A 22,626-nucleotide genomic window follows, 5' to 3' on the forward strand; every position below is an offset into this window, starting at 1 on the left:
TTTAAAGCTTTCGTGACTGCAGTAATTCATATTCTTAGCTCGTTCGGTAAAGTCACGTTATTATTTTATTGTTTCCCTTCAACGTGACTTTACCGAAAGAGCTAAGAATAAGAGCCGCACAGGTCAGCGGGGATGGGGGACGCTGGCAGACTTATTGCTGCTCCTGCTCTGCTGCTTTGAACGTCTATTTTTTTTACTTTTATCTTTGATCTATTGATCGTTTTAAATTTTCATTGCAACTTTTAGCTTATTTATACCACTACGATTTGCATTTTTTGTTTTACATTAGGTGTGACACATTTAGTATTTTTGCGTGGTGAAAGGTTCTTCCCTGCCGTGGCCCTTCCCTTGTTGTTGCCTCACGCAGCCACGACTCTTGCAGCTCACAGATATCCTCCGTGGGCCTGGACCTGGTACTGCATGCGGCCTTGATCACCTCTGCCTGCGGCGGCGCTGTGTTCGACCGCATCTGCTGTCTTCACTCGTGACCTGCCCGCTGTGTTGTGCGTGCCAGATTCGCCTTGTAACACGCGTTTGGACCACCGCAGCATTGTGTCCAGCTCGCCTTGGTTGTGGCCTGGCTTGTTGGCGCTGCGGTGCTGTGTTCTACTACATCTGCCCCCCTCTTCACGTGTGACCTGCCTGCTGTGGCTTGCGCCAGGCTTGCCTCGGCTCATGACCTGCCCCGCTGCGGTGGACGCCATTTCGCGGCAATCCAAATCGGTCCCACTGCAGCCCGTGTCCGGCTTGCCTTGACTGTGACCAAGCTTATTGGTGTGATATGACATTACTCAAATCATGCTGTTCTCTTGTCCCTCTGCCCATTATTCCAAACCTGGAGGTCAAACTCTGCAATCTAAAGATCTGTTGTCGGCCACCCTACATCCAATTGGGGTTTAGGTCATGTAAGAAAGCCCACCACCACTACACTGGTGCCCCCAAATCCCATTCCTGTGTTATGGTTATTCTGGCGGAAACCTAGGTCCACATACCAAGTAGCCCGTCGATGCATCCTGCGGCCACTGTCTGCATCTTCCACACATTACATCTCCTGATTTACCCAACAGCTTCACACGCGTTGGCCTTCTTAATATCTGCTCTCTTAGTTATACAGCTCCTTTGGTTAGTAAGTTGATCACAGATGGCCATCTTGAATTGTTATGCCTCAGAGACATGGCACCAGACAGATGATCACATACTCCTTAACCAGGCATTACCTAGCGAATACACCTTTAAGGGCAAGCGCCAATCATCTGGCCGCGGCAGTGTTCTTGCAGTTCCCCATCGCTCATCCACTACCCTCGGCGCAACTTCTATGCTGGACTTCCAGTCGTTTGAGCATCCAGTTCTGGAATGGAAGGCTGTCTAGCCTGTGGCAATACTGCCCCTTTATCGTCCTCCCAAGGCCGCCGGTTCTTTTACTGGGGAGCTAACCGAGCTACTTTCTGCGCTGTGTTCAGCCTGACAGATTATTGCTGTTGGATGATTTCAATATAACCATCGACTCACAGAGATTTCCTCATGGATTGATTTAATTTAACTCCACGTGTTAATTTCCCCCACCCATATTCGTGGTCACATCTTTGATCTAGTTTGTTCCCGGGGATTGTTTGTCACCAACTAAGCAATTATTTATCCTGGAATATCCTATCATTGTGCGGTGACGTTCGATCTTCTGATTCCTCCACCGAATCCTATCGTAAAGCACGAGATCAGATTTCGTAATCTAAAATCAATCACTCCGCACATGTTTTCCTAAGCAATTCTCAAACCACTTTCTGAAGTATACCTATCTATTTCGATTTAAAGCTTTTGTGACTGCAAGGATTCATCTTCTTTGGTTCTTTCGGTAAAGTCACGTAGAATGAGAATAAAATAATAAATTGATAAAATAAAATAAAGTAACACAATAAAATTCTCACGACGTTTCAGCCACAACACAAGCGGCCTTCATCAGGTGAAGGGACGAGACTGTCTGGTAGGACAGCGCTGGAGTGAAAGAGCCAAGCTCAGACCACGACCTTTAAGCTGTGTGAGAAGAAACAGAGCGCCTTGACAAAGGAATTAGCATAGAATTTAGCATTGAAATAGCTGAGTGATTAGCTTGTGACTGTGACCAGTCTTAATTGATTGCATTTTTCGGTGACCTTCAGACCGAACTCTATCCGCTGGCACTGCCTCTTAATACCTTTCACACGACGGTTAATGGTATAGTTTATAGCATGTGGTATAATAATGAATAGTATAACATCGTAATGTTTAACACAATTCATATGGCAAAATATAGTATCGTAATTGTATAGTGAATATACAGCAGTGTGGCATATAGTGGGGTTGATAAAATAAGACAGTGTAAAGTTGCAAGTCTAATATTTTATAGTCTAAAGTATAGGGCAGTGTATAGTAACGCATTGTATAAAATTCAAAGGTATAATTTTTTTGTCTATGGATATGATATTATACCATGTAGTTTAGATTGGAAGGTATATATTATATTGTATAGTAGTCCAGTTTATAGCATCGTTATAACGCAACACATGACAGAGCAGCGCACATATCCTATTCCTTTTTTCTTTCCTTTGTTCTGTGTACCTGCCGCCACCCTCCCCCGATCCGGTGGTGGTGCTGGGTAACATGCTAATTAATATGTTAACTCCGCCCACACAGCTTAAAAGACGCGGTCCATGCTTGGCAATGTTCACTCAAGCGCTGTCTTCTGGACAGTCCTGTTTCTTCACCCGAAGAAGGCTACTTGTTATGTGGCCGAAACGTCGTGAAAATCTCATTTTATTGTTTTATTTTTAATTTTTTATTTCCATTCTACGTGACTTTACCGAAAAAACCAAGAAAAGCATATTAAATAGTCCCCCCCCCTAAAATCACGCTGGAGCTCGGTGGTGAGGTCTATACCCTGGTATAACGATGACCTTCGTGCAAGGAAGGCAACTGTCCACAAGGTAGGGTGTGATCTTGGAGAACATATGGTCTTGCCATCCTCTCGCAAATCTTCAAACAACACCTTGCAATTTACAAAGGCACTAAACCATGCTCGCACCAGCTACCTTTCTGCTACTCTAGCTAATACTTGGAATAACCTTATTATTATTATTTTCTGCCAATCATAGGCTCCTTCCTCGAGTACCAAGGCTAATGCTGACCAGTTCCTTCAATTGTTTTTTTTAATCAAACACAATTCACCTTTCTATACAATCTCTCCCTTTTCCTACCATTACGGCCACTGTTCTGCCACCAATTCTGAGATCTGTTATCTGTGTATTCTCCAAGCTCTTACAATCAGATGTTGCTTCATTGATTGCAATGTTCGAAAGCAACATATTGTTCTCTTGATCCTGTTCCTTCTAAATGCATTCATTGAATCAATGTTCCATCTCTTGCGGTCTTTATTACCAATCTTCTTAACAACTCACTCCAATCTGGTACGGTCCCTTTTTTTTAATGTGCCACTGTCATTCATATACTCAAGAAGTTTAGCCTCGATTCAGAATTCCTCAGTAATTATCGTCCAATTTCCAACCCGCCACATCTCTCCAAGATCCTTTTGCCCATTTCCGTCCAGCTTTCGGTCTGGTGACAGCACAAACACGGCTCTGGTTGGGGTAGTCGATGACTTTCTGGTTGCTGCTGATGCGGGCCAGCCGAGCATCATTCTTGTCCGTTTGGATCTGAGTGCTGCCTCCGACAGCATTCATCATTCCATTTTGCTCGAGCGTTTGGAAGGCGATATGGGGGTTTCCAGCACTGTTTTGCGCTGGTTCATATCTCTCTGAGCGTGAACAGTTTGTCACCCTGGGAAGGATAAATTCAGGCCACATGTCCACTAACGTTCAGTCCTCGGCCCACGTTTGTTCTGCATATAGATGGCCCCACTTGGCCATACCATATGCCACCTCTGACTTAGTTTTCATTTTCTTGGTTCTTTCGGTAAAGTCACGTAGAAGGGAAACAATAAAATAATACAAAATATTGTTTTACATATAAAAGATTGTTTTATATTTTTTATTATTTTATTATTTCCCTTCTACGTGACTTTCCCGAAAGAACCAAGAATATGTATCCCTGCAGTCACGAAAGCTTTAAATCAAAATTTGTTTTCATTGTTATGCTGTTGACACTCAAATTTGCATTAACATTGAATCCTCCCTCAATGCAGCAGCAGCATCTTGTATGTCATCTTCTCCTGTGACAATTGGATGCAGTCTAACTTTCTTCAATTAAAAGCTAAGACAGAGGTGCTGCCTGTTGGGTCCCATCATCAATTGTCTAAGGCTGGCTCAGTCAGTGTATTAATTGATGGCCACAACGTCGGTGCAGCTCAGACAGTCTGCAACCTTGGTGTTGTCCTTGATCCCTCACCAACCTTCGAAGCGCACACTAACAAGGTCATTAACGCTGCCTTCTTTCACCTCGGAAGTATAGCCAGATTACGCCCCATTCTCTCATTATCGGACCTTGAAAAGCTGGTTCACGCGTTTCTCCTTTCACGCGTCGAATTTTGCAATTCATTATTAGCTGGCATCCCTCTCAAGCTGTTAAACTGCCTCCAGCACGTGGCGAATGCAGCTGCCAGAGTTCTTGCTCGAACACCAGTTGCCGAGCACATTACCCCTCTACTTGAGTCTCTCCATCGGTTACCGGTCAGGTTCCGAGTGGAGTTCAATATTATCCTACTACTCACTTACAAGGCCCTCAACAATGCCTCCCCCTCTTACATCCGTGACCTCCGCCACCCGTATGTCCCGACGTGAGTTCTTCGGTCGTCTGAGTGTGGGCTATTGTGTGTGCCCCCAAGCTGTGGAATTCACTTCCATCGAATATTCGATCTGCCGAGTCCCTCGAATTATTAAAATCCTGCCTTAAGACTTTTTTTTCTTAAAGGCCTTTCCTGCTGATTAATTTGGTCATGTGTTTTGGGAGTGTGGGGGGGGGGGGTATTTGTATCTGTGGGTAAATCATGAGCCTGCGTGCTCATTAGGTTTGAAACGCGCTTTATAAGTGTCAATTATTATTACCTGGTAAAACAAGAAAAAATAATTTAGTGTTAGTCCGTGAGATCTTCAAGCCACGGAGAAGAGGAAGGTGGTGTAAAGCCTGGACTTGAACGTGCGAGGGAGTTCCTGACCATGGAAGCAGTAGCAGTGGATGAGGAAGAGGGACCCTCCCATTGGACAGAGGCTTTGGTAACTGATGCTGCCATCTGGCCATGCGGGGCACCCGTTGCCGGCCTTACCCCGCCGTGCCCGCTCCGCCAGCCTCGACACAGAGGCCAAGGTCTCTGGAGAAAATGCAGAGAATATCTCAGAGCAGTCGCAGGGCTCACATTTGCATCATTTTCAGCGGCGCAGAAATGTTGGGAGAGAATACTAAATAAATAAATGCATAATGTAATCCAATTTCAATCTTTTTTTTAAGGCCATCAATTTTGCTTGCTTCGGATTTTGGAGCATAGCGTTGCTTTTGGCAATTTGAGTCACAACGCAGGAATGCATTTCACACCGGATTTTATTTCTCTCTCTTTTTTTTCTCTTCGGAAATTTAAATTGTTCTCTGGACTGTGAATGGTATTAAAAAATGTGCTGCCAGGAAAAAAAAAGCAGGTTGCCAGCTGTAATCCCGAAGACATTTTTCAAATGCAGAAACGGTCAAACCCACCTCGGCGTACCGGAGCCACAGCCCGATCTCCGCAGGACACAAAGAGGCATGACAGCAGTGTCAGCGCAAGCCGTATAAGCTGGCCCGGGTGGCTCAAACAACTGACAGAGCGAGTGGCTCTCAGTCGAACGGTTGCAAAATCAAATCCTGGTTGGGGGTTGAACTCTGCCCATCACCCCGTCCGGAATAAATAAAATAAGTACAACTTCGTGGGGAGGTCAATAGTGCCTGTCCTATGCCTATACTCGCCCCCACCAGAGGAATGCGAAATTTTCACAACAGGCTCAGGGCTGTAAGCAGGAAATGAGCACCACCTAAAGTTTAATTTGAGCAGGAAATCACTTGAATCGTTTACTTTGTCTAAACACAGCGATGTCAGTTGAAGACAAATACACCCGCGGCCCGAGTATCGATTACAGCCAATGGAGTCTGCGTGGAACGTCTGCAGCGTTGGAAGAAAGCAAATCATGACTTAAAATTGGCACATTATGGTAAACTGACAAGAGCCCTCGCGTATCTAATAGCAGAGTCATTCCGTAATTGTACGCCGAAATTTACACCAAAACTAAACAGAAACGTGCCATGTGAACCTATCTAATTCCATTAACTCCAACTAGCGGCGGAGACTTTACGATGTTGGCAGCTGTGCAGTGTTAACATTGAGGGCATTTAAAACCACCGCACATTTCAATTAGGCAATGGGGATATCTGGTGAAGCACTAAGTTTAATTAAAACAAAGCCCCAAGATGCACTCGGCGATTGCCATAATAAATTGTTTTGTGGGAAGAGTTTCATTTCAAGAAATTATCCACAAAACATAATCGCCATCTGCGAAACCTGAAATCGACGAAATAAAATTGGCAGAAGTGGGGGAAAAAAAATAGCAGAACGGCAACAGCCTCGATACGCCTCATTACTCGCTCATGGAGCCGCTCAGTTCCGCACGTGATATTTGCTCTTCGTCTTTTCGGGTTGTTATGGTTGCATGACGCCCATCGTGAAGCGTTTGAGCGGCGCTATCACGAGGATACGATGAGTTTCACGTCCTCGTAAAAAAAAAAACACGTGGCAATTCATGCCTCATTATTAGCCACTTAGGGACTCGTCGTACGTGTAAACGTTTGCGAAATTAAAAACCTGATTGCAATTTTATTTTTACTTTGCACCATTCTCACATGTCTTCCTCCCAACCCCTCTTCATTCACCATACCTCCGCCTCCACACTCACCACAGGCCGGACACAATAACACTGAAGGTCGGACACACATGCTGTCCCCGTGCGTATAGCAGGAACGGCTGTAATGCCCATCGGTTGCTTCGACTCAAAGAAATTTGAAGAGGTGTGGGGGGATGGGGGCAGCGCTCAACTGCCTCGAGAGCCACGGTGTTGCTGCTGCTGCTGCTGCAGAGCGAAGGTCGTGCCGTGCACGTGGGAGCCCCGAGATGCCGAGGCCCCATGGGAAGCCGCGTTCAGTGACAACGAGGCCCGCGCTCGGGGGCCTACGTGAAGAGCGGTGGTGGTGGTGCAATTAGAGGTGGTGCTGAAATATGGAACTACTGCTCTCAGAGCTGAGTGCGGCTGTGTGTTTTGATCACACCGGAAGACTTATGCTTTGATTCGCCGATGTTTTCTCAAAGCTACCAATGTTGTGCTTAAGCCATTGTGTATGTCCACGTTTCCTTCCATATTGCACATTTCGTTACGATAGTGGTGCAACTACCATATGTTACATTTTTCAGATGTATTGTTTTGTTGGGGATTGTAGATCACCGTGAGATGACTCATCGGGAAAGGCAATAGTTGTTTTTGATTGATAATGGATACTGGCCACAGGCCAGCAACAAACAGCACGATTGTATTGGATTGAGAAAGGTTGTAATAACGTGGGAAAATAGATGTTTGGAGAGAATTCCATAGCGGAGCAGTGAAAGAGAAGCAGAGAGAGAAGCGTTTTAACCTGCAGCGTGGTGAGTGCAAGGATGAGTAGGTGGGTGTATTTGTTGTGACCTGCGGTGTTGTTTGAAGTGTGGATGAAACTACAGTCGGTTAGACAGAGTCCTCAATATGGGTGACGTTGACAAGAAAAGTACCCGTTGTAGTAGCGTTCGAAGAGTGATAATAATAGTAATTTTATTTGAATAATTGTGTTATTCTTATAAAGATTGGAGTGGTGGTACATTGGTTCGCACACTGTGTTATGAACCTGGTGGCCTGCAATCAATATGCATCCATGTGTAGGATCGTGGGCGATTGACACCTTAACGTTTTGGTTTATTTTCGCGCAGATAAACCCCAATGGGCAATAAATGATCCCTTTCGATATCAAGACTGAGACCAGGGCAGCTCCCTTCAGCAACTCACGCTGACGAGCAGCCTGTAAGGCCCCCCCCCCCGGGTCGTGGACCTTGCAGCGTCACTTCCTTGCGAAGTGCCACTCGCGCTGCCGCAGTCGCCGCGAAGTGGTTGCGCTTGTACCTGGCCGTGCCGGAGGAACGGAAGACCATTTATGCTGAAGGCGCACGCACTTCTTACTGTGGGTTCTATGGAAGTGGATTTGCAGAAGAAGAAGAAGAAGAAGAAAAAAAAATGGTTGAGCAGGCAAAAAGAGAGCATTCGCTATTGAAAATGTACATCGGCAAACAAACAAAAACATGCAAAAGAGCGATCGCATTTCCTAAAAGAACAAAAAATCCCTCCTCTCCCCCCCCAGCGGATGATCCCGCTTCACAGGGAATTACGGTTACCGCAGTAAGCACCGGGCGTGGGGTTTATTTTTTTAATTATCATCAGCTGCGACCTCTCTGGTCTCTCTCTCTCTCTCACACACACAAATCGGCCCCGCATTTGTCGATCTCAATTTGTTCACGCGGCCTGCAACAGGAAAGAAACCCCCACCCCGGCGCGCCGTAACGACGAGCGATAATGCACCTGCAGCGAGAATACAGAGCGTGGCGAGGACGACGTCTTGCGAGCCGCGCTGCGGTAATGCCAGCAGCGTGCCGGGAGGGAGGTGCATCGGCTATTTTAGTGCTCGCTGTCAAAGCTGACGTGACATAACCTTTCCTTGCTGACAGGCTGGGGGGGGGGAGGGGGGGGAGCTGAAAGGTTAGTATAGCAGGAGGAGGGGGAGGAAGAGAAAATGTGATTGTTGGGTGTCTTGTATTGCATAGCCGCGGTGTATACGGGCTAGCAGGTGTCCATCACTCCTTTCCCAGGCCGAGGGCACTCTTAATACATGCTGTAACATTTGGGCTTACGTGGAAAGCCTCGGTTAACCTTCCCCGCGTATGTTGACGGCAGATAATGTTGTCCTCCAGGCTTAGACAAAACGTTGAATTGCCCGTGGCTTATAGGGCCTTATTGCAGCAGGCGGCGAGGCAACTGCTTGCGACCGGAGACGCCGTTAGGATTTTAACGCTGCCGGCGATCAAAATATGTTGGCCTGAAAAAAAAAAGAGACGTCGCCTCCCCCCCCCCACCACCATGGTCCAATCATAATGTTTATCTACATCATTGGAAGTCGTAGCTCAGCTTGACGGATCGTCTGGAAAAAAAAATGGGCAACTCGGATGGCAAATGCTGCCAGCGACGGATGGGAAAAGCAGAGGTTGTCACAATATTCATGGAATTGGAAGAAAAAAAAATCCAAAGCAGGCGGGGGAGCTTCGTGTAAGATGAATCTTGAGTCTCAAATGAGTCCTAAATGACTAAACAACAAAGTCTTATTAACGGCGGTAATAATGTGACTATGCAATTTACACATTGTAATTTCGATGTACTTTTGCTATTAATTTTAAAGAGCACATTTTAAATTAAACAAATAACGTGAGATCATTGCCTTCATCAGGAGTGCGAGTGCCATCACGTTGGGTGCGCCCTCCACCACGTGTCCGTGATGTCACCTGTCATTATACGATACGAATGTTTACACTGACAATCATCAATTTCTCATAGCTTTGTAATTACGTCCATATTCTTGGTTCTTTCGGTAAAATCACGTAGATAAGAAATAAAATGAGAATTATTTTTTTATTTTATTTTCTATCTACGTGACTTTACCGAAAGAACCAAGAATATAAATTCCTGCAGTCACGAAAGTTAAGTCAAAATTTAATTATATGTCCAATTCTTATTTGGATAGTTATCCGCTCCCCACTCACAGTACGAATGAAGGTTACTTAACGTTCAACTGCAGTTTACTCAACGGTTCGCCCGTGACAAGGCCTCTCATCGTCGCAAACAACCCACCATGCTTGTAACACGTATGCTGTCAGTCACGAAATACGAAATTAAACTAAGAAATATATCCATAAGAGGTTTATTTGGGTTCGATCCCGTAAATGTAAATGTGTCGTTAAACCCGCCACCTTTCGACACAGCCAATTAGTAAGGTTTGGCACGTAAACAAAACATGCCAATTCGTTACTAGTACAGCACACCGGTGTGTTGGAGAGTAAACCCACTACACATATATAATTCGAGTACGACATCTCGCCAGTAATTATAACAAAGTTTCATCAGGCTGCAGCCAGATTTGTTGAGAAATCTTCCTGTTTGTCTTAAATAGAGCAGTCAATTACTCTGGAAAACGTTTGGTAAATACCAATTGAATCCATAACTGTTGTATTTATTAAGAAATTTAAAGAGTAATGCAATCATAAAAAAGTCTGGATTTTTTGTTTAAATAACCAAGATATGATGTTATATCAAAAAGATTATTTTATCCTGTTTGTTTGTCATTGTAAGATTTATGTTCGTTTTTCAATATCGCAGCAACACTACCTTCACATTGTCCAATGCTCTTGGGTTTCATAGAAAGGGAATGGTGTTAATTTTGTTCGGGAATGTTTAGAATTGCTTTATTGTTATTACCGTTATTATTATTTTTTTTTGCTCTAAACTCTATCTTCGGTGCTGCAACCCGCGGCTACCACATGGGGCTGCGTACCTCGGCTCCGGGAAATAAAGAGAAAATGCCATCACGTGAAGCCATGAATACATTTGCCGATTGTGTGGGGGAGGGGGGGGGAGTCATGTTCAGGCCCCTCGGCCAATTTCAAGGGCGTGCGAGCGCGCACGTGGCAGGGTTAGCTCGGAGCAGGAATAACCCCGACCCACACCCCGAGCGTAACCCCAATCCCAACCCCGACACAAGTACCGACCCCTCCGCTCCAGAGCAATCCTCGTCATAGCCCCAAACCTAAATGCTCACCCCGACCACGACCTAACCCGTGCCGAACCCTACCTAATTCTAACCTCTTACATTAATCCAGCTGCGGCACTAACACGGCCCCACTAACCCTGACGCCAATCTTAATGCAATCCTCACCCCTAACCCAATTTGCAACCTCTCCCCGCCCACTCCCCATCTGGCAGGCTCAGCATTTGCCGAGCGGTGATTGTAAGTCATGCGGCGCGGGTATTGTGCGATAATGTGAATTTTTTTTCTTTCCAAGAAATAATATTAAAAGCTTTGTAATAAAAACAAAGCGCAGCGCTAGCAGTTTTTTGCGCGCAAAACTAGCAACAACAAATCTACACTTTGCACAAGATGCGTACATTTTACTCCCCCCCCTCCCCGCCCCCACCAAAAAAAGCTCCACGCAAATTGAATAACTAAAACGTGTAAATACGTGCGGCGAATGATGCCGAGGAGTCTTGTTTATATCCGTTAGCCGGCAGTGGTTCTTAACCTTTACCGAAGCCTAGAACCCCTCCCCCTTCGGTACTCAATCATAAAAAAAATGTTAAACGTTAATAAATGCAGATGTTTGATGAACCATAGTAGGTTGTGCTTACGTGCCCGCGCTTAATTTGTGTTTTTCAATTAGTTGCCTTCTAGAAAGAAAAAAAAACTGGCCCATGTCTCACACCCCCAGAAAGGGCATCTCGCACCGCCCCCCCCCCCCCCCCCCAGGGGGTGCACGCACCCCAGGTTAAGAGGAGCCACCGGACCGTTAGCGGGTTAAGATGACGGTGCGGCAAGCTGCCTCGGGCTGGCGAGCTCACGAGAAGGGTTTGACGGCGGGGAGGGGAGGGGGGTGGGGGGTGTGAAAGACAAGCGGCAGCCAAAAGGAGGGAGCACGCTCGGAGGACGCCGACCACGGCCGCGTCACGGAGATGGAGCGATGAAATCGGCTCACGGCGCACACGCCATGTAGACTCGTACATTTTCTGAAACTGTGAAATAACGGCGGCTTGGAGCCCTTCATGCAGCAGTGGATCGATCGCGGTTTAACATGATGATGATGGTGGCGGGAATTAATCCCTCTATGCCATGTCGGTCTGAGGAAGTCCTTCATCCAATCGTGGATTGGCAGCGCTCCATACGAGCACACAACTTGTGAATCTGTGCGAAATCCACGCCCCCCTCGCTTGCGGGAGCACGCCACAAGCCGGCTCCACACGACCCATGCCTGGGGGGCACAGCCAGAGCTCGCCCCCCCCCCTCACCCTGGATGAACAGGGCACCATCAGCACGGTCCCCAGTACGCCACCCTGGCCTCAGGATGGGACTTCATCCCTAAAGGAAAGGTGGCCGGTGCGTTGCGGCCTCGCATTTAAAAAAAAAAAATACAAACCAGAGCGCGCGACTGCGTCCTCTCTCGTTCACCTTTCATTTACGCGCACAAACCAAATGACCCCGGCCGGCGACGAACGACGGCGCACGCTCTTCGTCAACTGAAGCTTACGGCGGGGACCCCGGGCTCCCGGATAAACGGAAGTCAAATTCGTTATTCATTTATGTATTTTTGGCGACTCCTTCCCACCGCGCATATGAACGCCAGAAACCAATCCTCTCCTCGTTCTTCACCAAGCACCCGTCGTTTCCAAAATTGCCGTAGTCACAAACAAAACTGTTAAACTTTGATTAGCGCGTCGTGTAGAGCTCGTCCAGAGGAATAGATGATGGCCGTATCGTTCGCCTTCAGCAGCCATAAAATGACGTCGCAACGCAGTTTATGCGAGAGCCGGGGGCTTGTGGGACCCCGGGGGTCTCGCCATGAGGTTCAATAATTCAGAGGCAGCAGGCCACATATGCTCTGTGTTGACACTTCTATCATCACCACTTCCACCCCGCATTGTTTGCGGAAGAAGAATGTGTGCGTGTGTTTGCTTTAATATGTGTATGCATATATTATATTACATATATTATATTAAGGGGGTGGTGGGGGAGGGGTCAGTGTAATTTTGACTCGTAATTACACTGACAAATACACCGATCTATGAAATTACACCAGGAAAAAAGAGAGATAGGAAGAGTATCGCATGGATCACAGAACATACGCAAGTCACAGGCTTCATTGATTGTTCGCAAAAGTACATGAGCTCGGGCTGGCCGGTGGCCAAGACGAACGACGGCGTGGCAGCGAAAGGGAACACCCTCAAGAGGACTGCTCCGGATGGAGTGGAGATGGAGCGATTAAATCGGCTCGTGTCCAGGCGCTAGATGGATTGTATCACAGGTCCGTAAGAGATGGGGATGGCTTGCGCAATCCTTCACCCAGCGCCGCTCAGATATCATCCCAATGCCCCCGCCCCATTATCTACAGATCGTTAAAATTGAGTAAATAATAACAAATAACCTTTAACTTAGGGTGAGCGTTAGGTGAGGCTCCCATGAGCTTATATTTATTGTGGTTGTAATTTTTTGCAAGTTTTTACAAAAAATCTGCCCTCGTTTCTCACGCCGACGATTTACAACCATGCGGCCAAGTGGAATCAAACCCCCCTCCCCTCCCCTCCTTAACATCCACAGGAAAGCGATTGCGTTGTTTCATCGAAATTTTCACCTTACCCCTGTCCCACATTAACATCTACAATGTCTGTAATTTTTCTGCCGTTTTACATTGTTCTTGGGGTTACACAAAAGCGCGAACCGTCGCGTCTCCGGTCAACGTCGATTCACATGGCATCACAAATGTTGGCGGCGGTGGGTGGGGGGGGGGGCAGCCCCATGCGAAGTGCACTGCCCACTTGTGAAAGCAAAGGCCCACACACGACACCGGGGGGGGGGAGGAGGGGGGGCCTTGAAAAGGTAACCGGGCAGCCTGGTCGGTACCGGAGTGGCCCGACAAGACCGCCGTGTAAACACAGGCGGAGTCCGCTCGCACGCTTTGTGATCCGCGCCGGCTCCACATCCCAGTGATCGTAATCGGCATGTTCGTTTATCGTGGAGGAATCCGATGCGCTACGATGCTCTTTTTCACGGATGTCCAGTGGCAACGCAGCAGCAGTCGTCTTCCACCTATTCCCAACAACCTCACGAATCCTTCGCTGCTGCTGCTTGTTTAAAAACAAAAAGTATGTAAACCGCACATAGGCTATACAATGTTTAATAATTCTTACATAGTTCGTATGAATAACAGTAATACTATTGGCAGCTCTTTGTCAATGCACTGCGAGTCGACGAACAAAAACCAGTTGGTGTGTGTTCTCATCTACGCCTGTAAACGTATCCACGTGACCCCAGTACCACCCTTCCCCCTCCACTGGACCAACTCCAAGATCACACTCACAATCTCCAAGATCCTCCATGGATTCACTCCCTGCCTACCTCTCTCCTCTCACTCTGCTCCTCCATGGGGTAAGCCGTCACTCAGTGGTAGGCCGCTCATTCTACTCTGGTGACCCCAGGGAGTGTCCATCTCTTATCTGAGCCATCCATGAGGATTCCCTATCCTAAAGCCCAGGTTTTTTTTTTGTTTAAAAGAAACCTCATTAATATTGTCCTCTGCCTGTGACTCTTTCTCTGTATGAAGACAAACACACGGTCGCCTATAGACACTATATAAATCCACACTGTATTGTAATGTATTGAAATTGCTATGTCTGGGAGAGCGAGAGAGAGAGAGAGAGAATGCGCAGAAGTCCATTGCAGTGACAGCCGCCTTTGTGAGGAGAAGACAAGATGCTGGGTGACGGGGGGGGGTGAGCGCGCCGTTTGTTTGGCTTCTCCAGCTCTTGTGACAGCTCCCTGCTTTTAAATTCCCCAGACACAAACAAAAACATCCCTTTACTTGAGAATACCTCCCCACCACTACCACCACCACCACCACCACAAGGCAGCGCAGCTACAAAACGGGAGACGATGCGCCAAGAAGCAGCACACAGCGGAGCCGCTTGCTGCTGCTGCTGCTGCTGGGATCGAGCGATGACAGGTTCGTGATGCCACACATCACGGGGTGATCGCGATGACCGACAGCTTTGCTCTGGACTTAAGACTAAAAGCTCGTGACAAACACTATATTATACATGTCATTCCCCCCCCCCCCCACCACCACCACCCCCGCCTTTAATCGTGATATCTGCCACCACTTCAGAGTATTTCGTGGTAATTTTCACTTCCTTTTTCCCCTCTTGCGCAAAGACGCACACGCACACATTTGCATCTCTTAAATAACTGCCTCCGTTAAGTCACTGCTCCAAAGGAAAGAAAAAAAAAACGCCGCGTTTCAGCAATTGATCCTCAATTGCGGTACCCCGGGGTACCAAATAATACAAAATGGGCCGATGCAATTAAATACTTTATTTCTGGGACACTCATTTTTTTCCCAGGTGTGTAACTTAACTCCGCGACTGGGTTACCAATCAATCCGAAATCGGTGCCACACTCCGCGATGTCGAAACGCAGCGAGGACGACGATTGCGCCGAAACCCTGAACGCTCGCACACACCGTAGTGGTGGTGCATCGTAGTGTACAGCTCGTCGAGATGAGTCCATTGTTGATGGTCGGCGACGCGGCAGACTAAAAATGACTGCATCACGGACATTACGTACTATGGTACCCCGGGGTACCGCCAGAAGGTTCAATTGGCCCGTGGCCCGTAATGCGGTCGAGGGAATTCGTCGTCAGTGCCATTCGAGCACGAGCTCCCCGGACGCATCAACCCCCCACACGCCGCCGCCGCCGCTCGCGAAAGGCCCGCGGAGCGAATCCGTGGCGACGATAAAAGCCCGCGTGAAATCAAAGCGGACACTTGGAAGAGGGGGAGGGGGAGGGGGGGGCGCGTCTTTGCCCATCTACGGTGCTACGTAAGGGAGAGAGATAGAGCGAGAGGACGTGTCATCATCGGTGGCAACGATTCATTCGTCGATCGAGATGGTCAAGTCATGGACAAGAGATAGAGCGAGAGGACGTGTCATCATCGGTGGCAACGATTCATTCGTCGATCGAGATGGTCAAGTCATGGACAAGTGGCACGCCCCCTTGTTCCCCCCCCCCCTTTATTTTATTGGCGAGTGTCCGCTTTTATTTCAGTCGGCTCCTATCGTATGACAGCGCCACGGCGAACGGAGCTGGGGGCTTTGCCCCTCCCCGACCGTCACCCACGAAACGGAGCGCGGATCCATCGATTGAAACGGATTCATCATCTTTCACGTGACAAAATAAAATAAAAAAATAGATAATTTAAGACAAATGCAAAATTATGCATCCACTGCGTAGGTTCTGAGCTTGCGTTTCCGTGTCTCTCCCCGAGTGATTTCTGGCTGCCAGTTGACTTTGACAGGACACGTCAACGCCGCCCTACGGAGGAATGTTCGCCGATAGTCAAGAACGTGACGGAGTGGCGGCGAAGGAATGGAACGCGTGGTCGTGCACCGAGGAGATGAAGCAATGAACTAAAATTGTGTGCAGGTCCTGGGGAGATTGTTACATTGAAAGCCTGTGAGAGATGGCGGTGGCTTGGGAAGGTCTTCATCGAGCAGTGAACCGATTATATTTATTAGCTGCCAATGACAATGACGATGATGATGATGATGCAACATTCACTCCCCGATCAAAGAATGGCTCTCGGCTAGACCGTCGCTCTTTCCTCTTCCTTGGAGCAATACCATTTTAATTTGTTTAATAATCAACTTCACGCATCCACAGTTAGCGGTATTGTGGACACTTACTCCATCATCTCAGACTTGCCTCGCCACCACCGCTTGGAGCCCTGCCGGTATCGCCCCGTGCCCATGCAACGGAGGTGGACGGCTGTGGGCAGCCAGGCGAGGGAGGTCACGGCCGCCCCTGTACGCGGCTCTGCCCAGGTGTGCGTCATTAACCAGAGCCCCCCTCTCGCGCCGCGGCCGGAACGCATCGCGCCAAGCACGGTCCCAGAGGTCAGCGACTGATCTTCGCCAAAAAACCTAATTTGCGGTTTATTATTTTAAATGGCAGTGTGCGCGCGCACGCATGCATGGCTAAACCCGGAGTTTAGGTAGATTAATTCTTGCTCGATCGCGCGCGCACACACAAACACGAAGACAACGATCCCCTGTATAGCCTAAAGAGACTGTTGGGGCAATTGCTTTTAGCAAGTCCCTATGAAGGCTGGAACGGTACACAAGTGGGGTGGGTGTCCAGCCCCACGCCCGACCGCCTTTGTCTCCCCAGTGGCGATGTTTTTACACACCGAACCAGGTACTAAATTGAGGCCGAGTCGACCTAGGGGAGGCCCAGTTCCGGTTCAGATAATCGCCACCGGTGTTGGCCGTGATCGAACTCGGGTGGCCGGGTTCGTAGCGCGCACACCGACAAGCAAAGCGTGCACCGAGAGAGAGAAATAAATACACAACATTAATTTGGTTTGCGTAAACAACGTTCTCAAGTGCGACAAAAGCAGAACTGTACAACGGCTAATGGCGTTGTAAAATTTCAGAACAAATTAAGATATAGCCTGGCCGGCGCATTTTATCCTGCGGGTCTTTATCAGCAATTACAGGCAGCTTCGGATGTTCGGTCAGCATTTAGAGACACGGTGCAGACCTTACGAGCCAATTAATCAAAGCACAGGCCCTCAGTCTACACAAAGCACGGTATTTTCTATCAGACTGCGCATAAAGTGCTGCCTTCATAACAACGAAACGTGCATCCGCTCTTACACTTTTTTTTTACGCAGCAGCATAAATTCAATTCCCATTTCCATGTTTGTATGTTTTTTTTTTTTACCGACTAATGTGCCACAGTTTTGCGAGTAATATTGCTGTATATGATTACAATACTTTATGCCTCCTTTGAGTTCAGTCAGTTTTATCCATTAGGCGGGCGAATAAATGGATTATCTTCTCCCATTTGTATTCAAATAACAATGGCACATTTACTCGAGGAGATGAGACTTTTCTCTCGGATCAGTGGTTTTATCATTATTGGTCTCCCTTTCTACACTTACAGATGAGCGTTCTCGCAATTTAACATGCCGACTGCAACACTCCCCCCGCCTCGCCATTCCCGATTTCGAATTTCCGCAATATAAAATTAAGAGTAATACTTTTAGCGACGAAAAAAATATTATTTTCTTAGTTTTGATGCGACAACTAAGTTTGAGCCAATTTCATTCTAAACTTGGCTACGATTGTATATGTTACTTCTTTCATATATTGTCAAGATGTGCATTCAAGGAGTCAATTTTAAACCATGTAAATTTTCAATTTGCGGTGTCATAGCAATCATTTTACAATACTTGCACCTCGCAAAATCCGGTCACACGGAGCTCCACGAGCTGATCCCCAGTCTGGGGTTTGGTTTACCTCGGGCATAGCCGCGATGACACGCCGTCGGCACGGTAATAACTGCACCAGACGTGCCTCGTGTACCGACAGTGGACCATCACTGGCCCCCACAGTTATTGGCCACTAAACGCGTGCCCGCGTGCGCGAGTGTGTGCGTGCAGCGATATTACCTCACCGCCAGCTTTACCGGGGTCCTTTGCTTGTGATCCCACAGCTGTCGCAAAATAAACAAAAAAAATGAACAAAATAATTGGAAAAATATGACAGAAGCGGTGCTACGTGGGGTGAACCGGCACACGCCTGCAGTTTTTTTTTCCTAGACAAAAAAAAATTGGCAACCAAGACGACTGGTACCAGCAAACACGCCGAGGTGCTGTCAGACCACCACAACGTCGCATCCCGCCAGGCCTGTCCTATCCATAAGTAAATTTAGAAGGCCATCTACATTCCAGCGGGCAATACGGAAGAGCTATGTCTATCGATTGGTGGCCGCCGAGAGCGGTAATAGATTGTGAGGAGCAGAGTTGGCCACTCACGGGCCTGTCTGAAATGATCACTTTGGGCTATACATCCTGCTTTAGCACAATGCTAGCCGCCGTACCCCAAGGGGCACCCACTTCGCCCCCTTAAGGCCCACAGGTTGCCGTAACGTCATATAAAATGTGGACAGCGCAATTTGTTATAACTCCGCGAGTGAGAAAACGGCTTGCAGCGATACCCAGAAGACAAAATCCCTTCAATTGATTAATGTAAGAATAATAATATGAAGAGCAATACTTTTCAGCCCCTTCTCAATCCAATGCTGGATGAAGGCCTCACCGTGGTGCGTTGGGCATGGGGGTTGTTCGACAATACTTCATCAGGCTGGTCAGTGCGGGTTGCTGAACCAGGCCAAGACTGGTTCAGATATCGCCCGCCGCTGATGTTGGTCATAGCCGCGAATCAAACTCGGGGTACTAAAGTTCAAAGCAGTGCACGAACCACCGAGCCACTCCCTCAGGTTAATTTTTGAGTAATACAAAAATTATTAAAAAGTAACAAAAGTTAAACCCTAAATGTGAGAATTCCTCCAATTGAACGGGGCCCACTTTGTCAGCAACAAACGAAATGGGGACTGGACATGCACAATTGGGTGCCCAGTGAGCCTCGCGAAACCACCCCGACTCTCCATCAGTGAAGCAGAGAAATGAATACGTGAACAAAACATCGGCAAATCGTCGACGAGAAAAAACACGTTCAATCGGTTCATCGATTGAACGTCGATTTCTTACTTCTAATAATAAGCAACGTCCACCCCCCGTGCGCGTTTGAGCATCAACCATCGTTTATTCAATGTTCGTATTGAATGTTCATGTGACCCCCCACCCCCGCCCCCCCCCCCCCCTTTGCAGCCACTGGAGGTGCTCCCAGTGTACCGCAACGCAATGAATAGAGGATTGAATCGCAAGGGGGGGGGTTGGTGGTGGGGGGAATCGCTGCAAGGTATACACCATCGAGTTTACATTTCAAAACACGTTTGACTTTATCACCGTCTCATTTTCTCACATCTGACACCGTGCAGGATGGGGAGTTTGGGGTGTGGGTTTTAGTCTTTTTTTTACATAGCCACCTTTGGTATTATAGAGATGTCAATGTTAGTATGAAGAGACGGGCATTTGAGGCAAGGGAAATGTCCGTTTTACTGTGTGGGCTCACAGAGCGAGACATGAATAAAGCAACTAGAAAAGAAGCGTATGTTCTTTGAGTCCAGATGCATGCAGGGAATTCTATGATTACGATAGGTCGGATATGGTATGCAACTTTTGAAGTTTGGGATAGAACATGCCAAGAAAATGTTGCCAATGCAATTAAGAAGAGGAAGTTATAATGGGAGATATGCGCTGGCTGGAGGAGGATGGGATAAACAATTTGGAGACTGGGAATAAAAGTGGAAAACTTTGTAGATGTGGTTAAGAAGAGAAAGTTGCGATGGGTGGGGCACGCGCGCTGGGTTGGAGGAGGGCAGGTTATAGACACTGGCATTGGAGTGGCAGAGACGTCAGCAAATAGCGGGGGAAGACCAAAAAGCCAGACGGTAAAAATGCCGTAGAGGTCAGATTCTCATCTCGAAAACCTTCCGTTTCAACAACAACAAAAAATGTTTGGAGTAAACGTTGTGCCGATGTTTTCATCACCAGGAATAAGGCAAATGTCCAAGGCAATGGGTTTCGTCAGCCACTTGGCCACGACGGGCATCTGGTCCCCAGGTGGTCAGGAGTCAAGCGCCATGGCTACGGGTTTTGGCGATGAGGCAGACAACGGTGTAGTACCCATCAAAAATTTACCGTGTGATGACCTCTTGACCTTGATACCAACAAGGTTTTTTGTTGTTATCAAACAAGAAAATAAAGCTATCAGGGGACTCGCATTCAGTGAGGCTCTTGGTCGGGCTCACTTCTGTCAAATAAATCCATCGGATTGTATTATTTGTTTATGAGCACATACTTGCACGAGGAGGAGCAGCCAGGGCAGTGCGAGTGAATGAGATATTGAATAATAGCACTCGTGGAGCTGTGTGGCATTGCCACTAATATAGGACAAAATTATTCATCATACACCCGCAATTGAAAATGCATCGAGTTAATTTCACCGTAATGTAACAAAAAAAACACCAACTCCTGAATCGAACGTGTAGCTTCGAATCACGACGATTCTTATCGTGAGGTGGGCAAATTGTTACACCCTGCACTGTGGTATGAACCCAGTGACCCGAGTTCGATACCTGGCCATGTCACCCCATACCCCCCCCCCCCTTTCCCCTCACCTGCACTGACCAGTATGGTCAAGTGTTGTCGATTTACCCCCATTAACTGACGACAATGCGGGGGGGGGGTCCTTCATCCGATCAGTGGATTGTCACAGGCCTGCAACTGATCGTGAGCATCGATGAGCTCAATTCACGTTCATGTTGAGAGCACGGTACGAGGATGATGCTGCCATGATTAGCTCTCATCCTCGCGAACGCTTGACCGCCTCTCTCCTGCGTGTTGTGCGAATACACAGGTCTCATCACGATGACAAAGACGATGCGCATTAATTACATACTCCAACAGGTTTTAAAGAGAACCACAAAATCAATTTTTAATTTGAGAAATCATATCATGATATTAACAAACATCCAATAGAATTGCCACTTTGACAAATTGACCCGTATGATTTGAAACACCTCGCCCATCACACAGCTGCGAAGGGTCGACACACGTCCGTCATCCGATGGATTGAAATGAGAGCATACATTTTTTTTTCCTCTTCTTTAAATGGGAGCTCATACAAAATTGATTTTTTTTGCTTTCCTTGTTTTTTTGCGAGAAGGCAAATATTTTCTGTTACAGCATTTGTTTTTGTGTACGGCTGCGGGCCTTTGTGTGTCACAGGTTTACCCAAGCACGAGATTCACCTTCATGCTCACTGGAAAGTCAGCGTGTGCTGGTTAACTCTACTGTCTCCATTAAGAGGGCCAATAACTCTGGCATTTATTTTGCCGGCAAACCAGCCACGTGGCTCAGCTGTAGAGCAAATTGGTTCGTTTGCTCTATGGGAAGGAATTCAAAATCCAGGTTGAACGCTGACTCAGCCCATCATTCATTTGGGGGTCGATAACAATGAGCACCACTTCGTGGGGAAGTCAACAAACAGTGGTCCTATGGGGATACTTATCCTGTCATAGGAATGTAGAATTTCCACCAAAATGGCGTGTTCACAGGAAAATAACCAAAGATTTAAGATCAGAATAACCGATACGCAGCATTCAATACACCCGTCGCAGTAAGGTGATGATGATGATGTAAACAAGCAAGTTTCACCAAAACACGGGCGTGTTTTTGTAAGCAGGAACAAAACTAAGGTACCCAGAGGAAACCCACGCATGCTCAGAGTTCTGCACAGACAGGTGGTGAGCCGTGTCTGGACCCGTCACTGCCCAGCAAACTGCTGCGCTCGCCAGCATGGTGAAGTATCGTAAAAAAAAACCCTGCATATCCGACAAGGCATGAAGAGAGGGGTCTGCATCCATCAGTGGATGATAGACCAGGACTCATGAGGATGATAAATACTGTGTTAACTCTCCTGGGGTTATTTTCTCAAATGCTTCATAGGTCTGTAAAATATCCACAACTGCAAAATAATACATTTAAAAATAAAGCATTGCATTTGCAGAATCTTTCCATGCATGGCAGCCCAGAGACGTACAACTTTTGGCCGTGAAGCTATTTGAAAATCAGGCTTCCTAAAAAAAAACACACACAAATAAATAATAAATCTTCCCATTTGGCAAAAGCACATTGCAGTTAGTTGCCTTAAAGCGATGGAATATTTTAAAAAGGAGGCAAGATCCTGGTCTAACCAGATATATAAACATTAAGTTCAGTGTTCTTTCAGTAAAGTCACGTAGAAGGGAAACAATAAAATAATAAAAAT

General features: G+C 47.2%; 1 long non-coding RNA gene across 2 annotated transcripts in view; it reads right to left on the minus strand.

Annotated features, from left to right (window-relative positions):
• LOC142929747 (uncharacterized) overlaps positions 1–22,626 on the minus strand; it is a 101,853-nt gene that overhangs the window by 31,381 nt on the left and 47,846 nt on the right. Inside the window, exon 2 of one of the 2 annotated variants that reach the window (XR_012945896.1) lies at positions 18,342–18,385. The exons of the other annotated variant lie outside the window; for it this stretch is intronic. This is a non-coding gene — a long non-coding RNA (uncharacterized LOC142929747). The remainder of the gene's footprint in view (positions 1–18,341; positions 18,386–22,626) is intronic. 2 annotated transcript variants of the gene reach the window in all.

Source organism: Petromyzon marinus, chromosome 33 (assembly GCF_048934315.1).
Source record: "Petromyzon marinus isolate PM22_M1 ecotype Great Lakes invasive population chromosome 33, UKy_Petmar_22M1.pri1.0, whole genome shotgun sequence".
Taxonomy (NCBI): domain Eukaryota; kingdom Metazoa; phylum Chordata; class Hyperoartia; order Petromyzontiformes; family Petromyzontidae; genus Petromyzon; species Petromyzon marinus.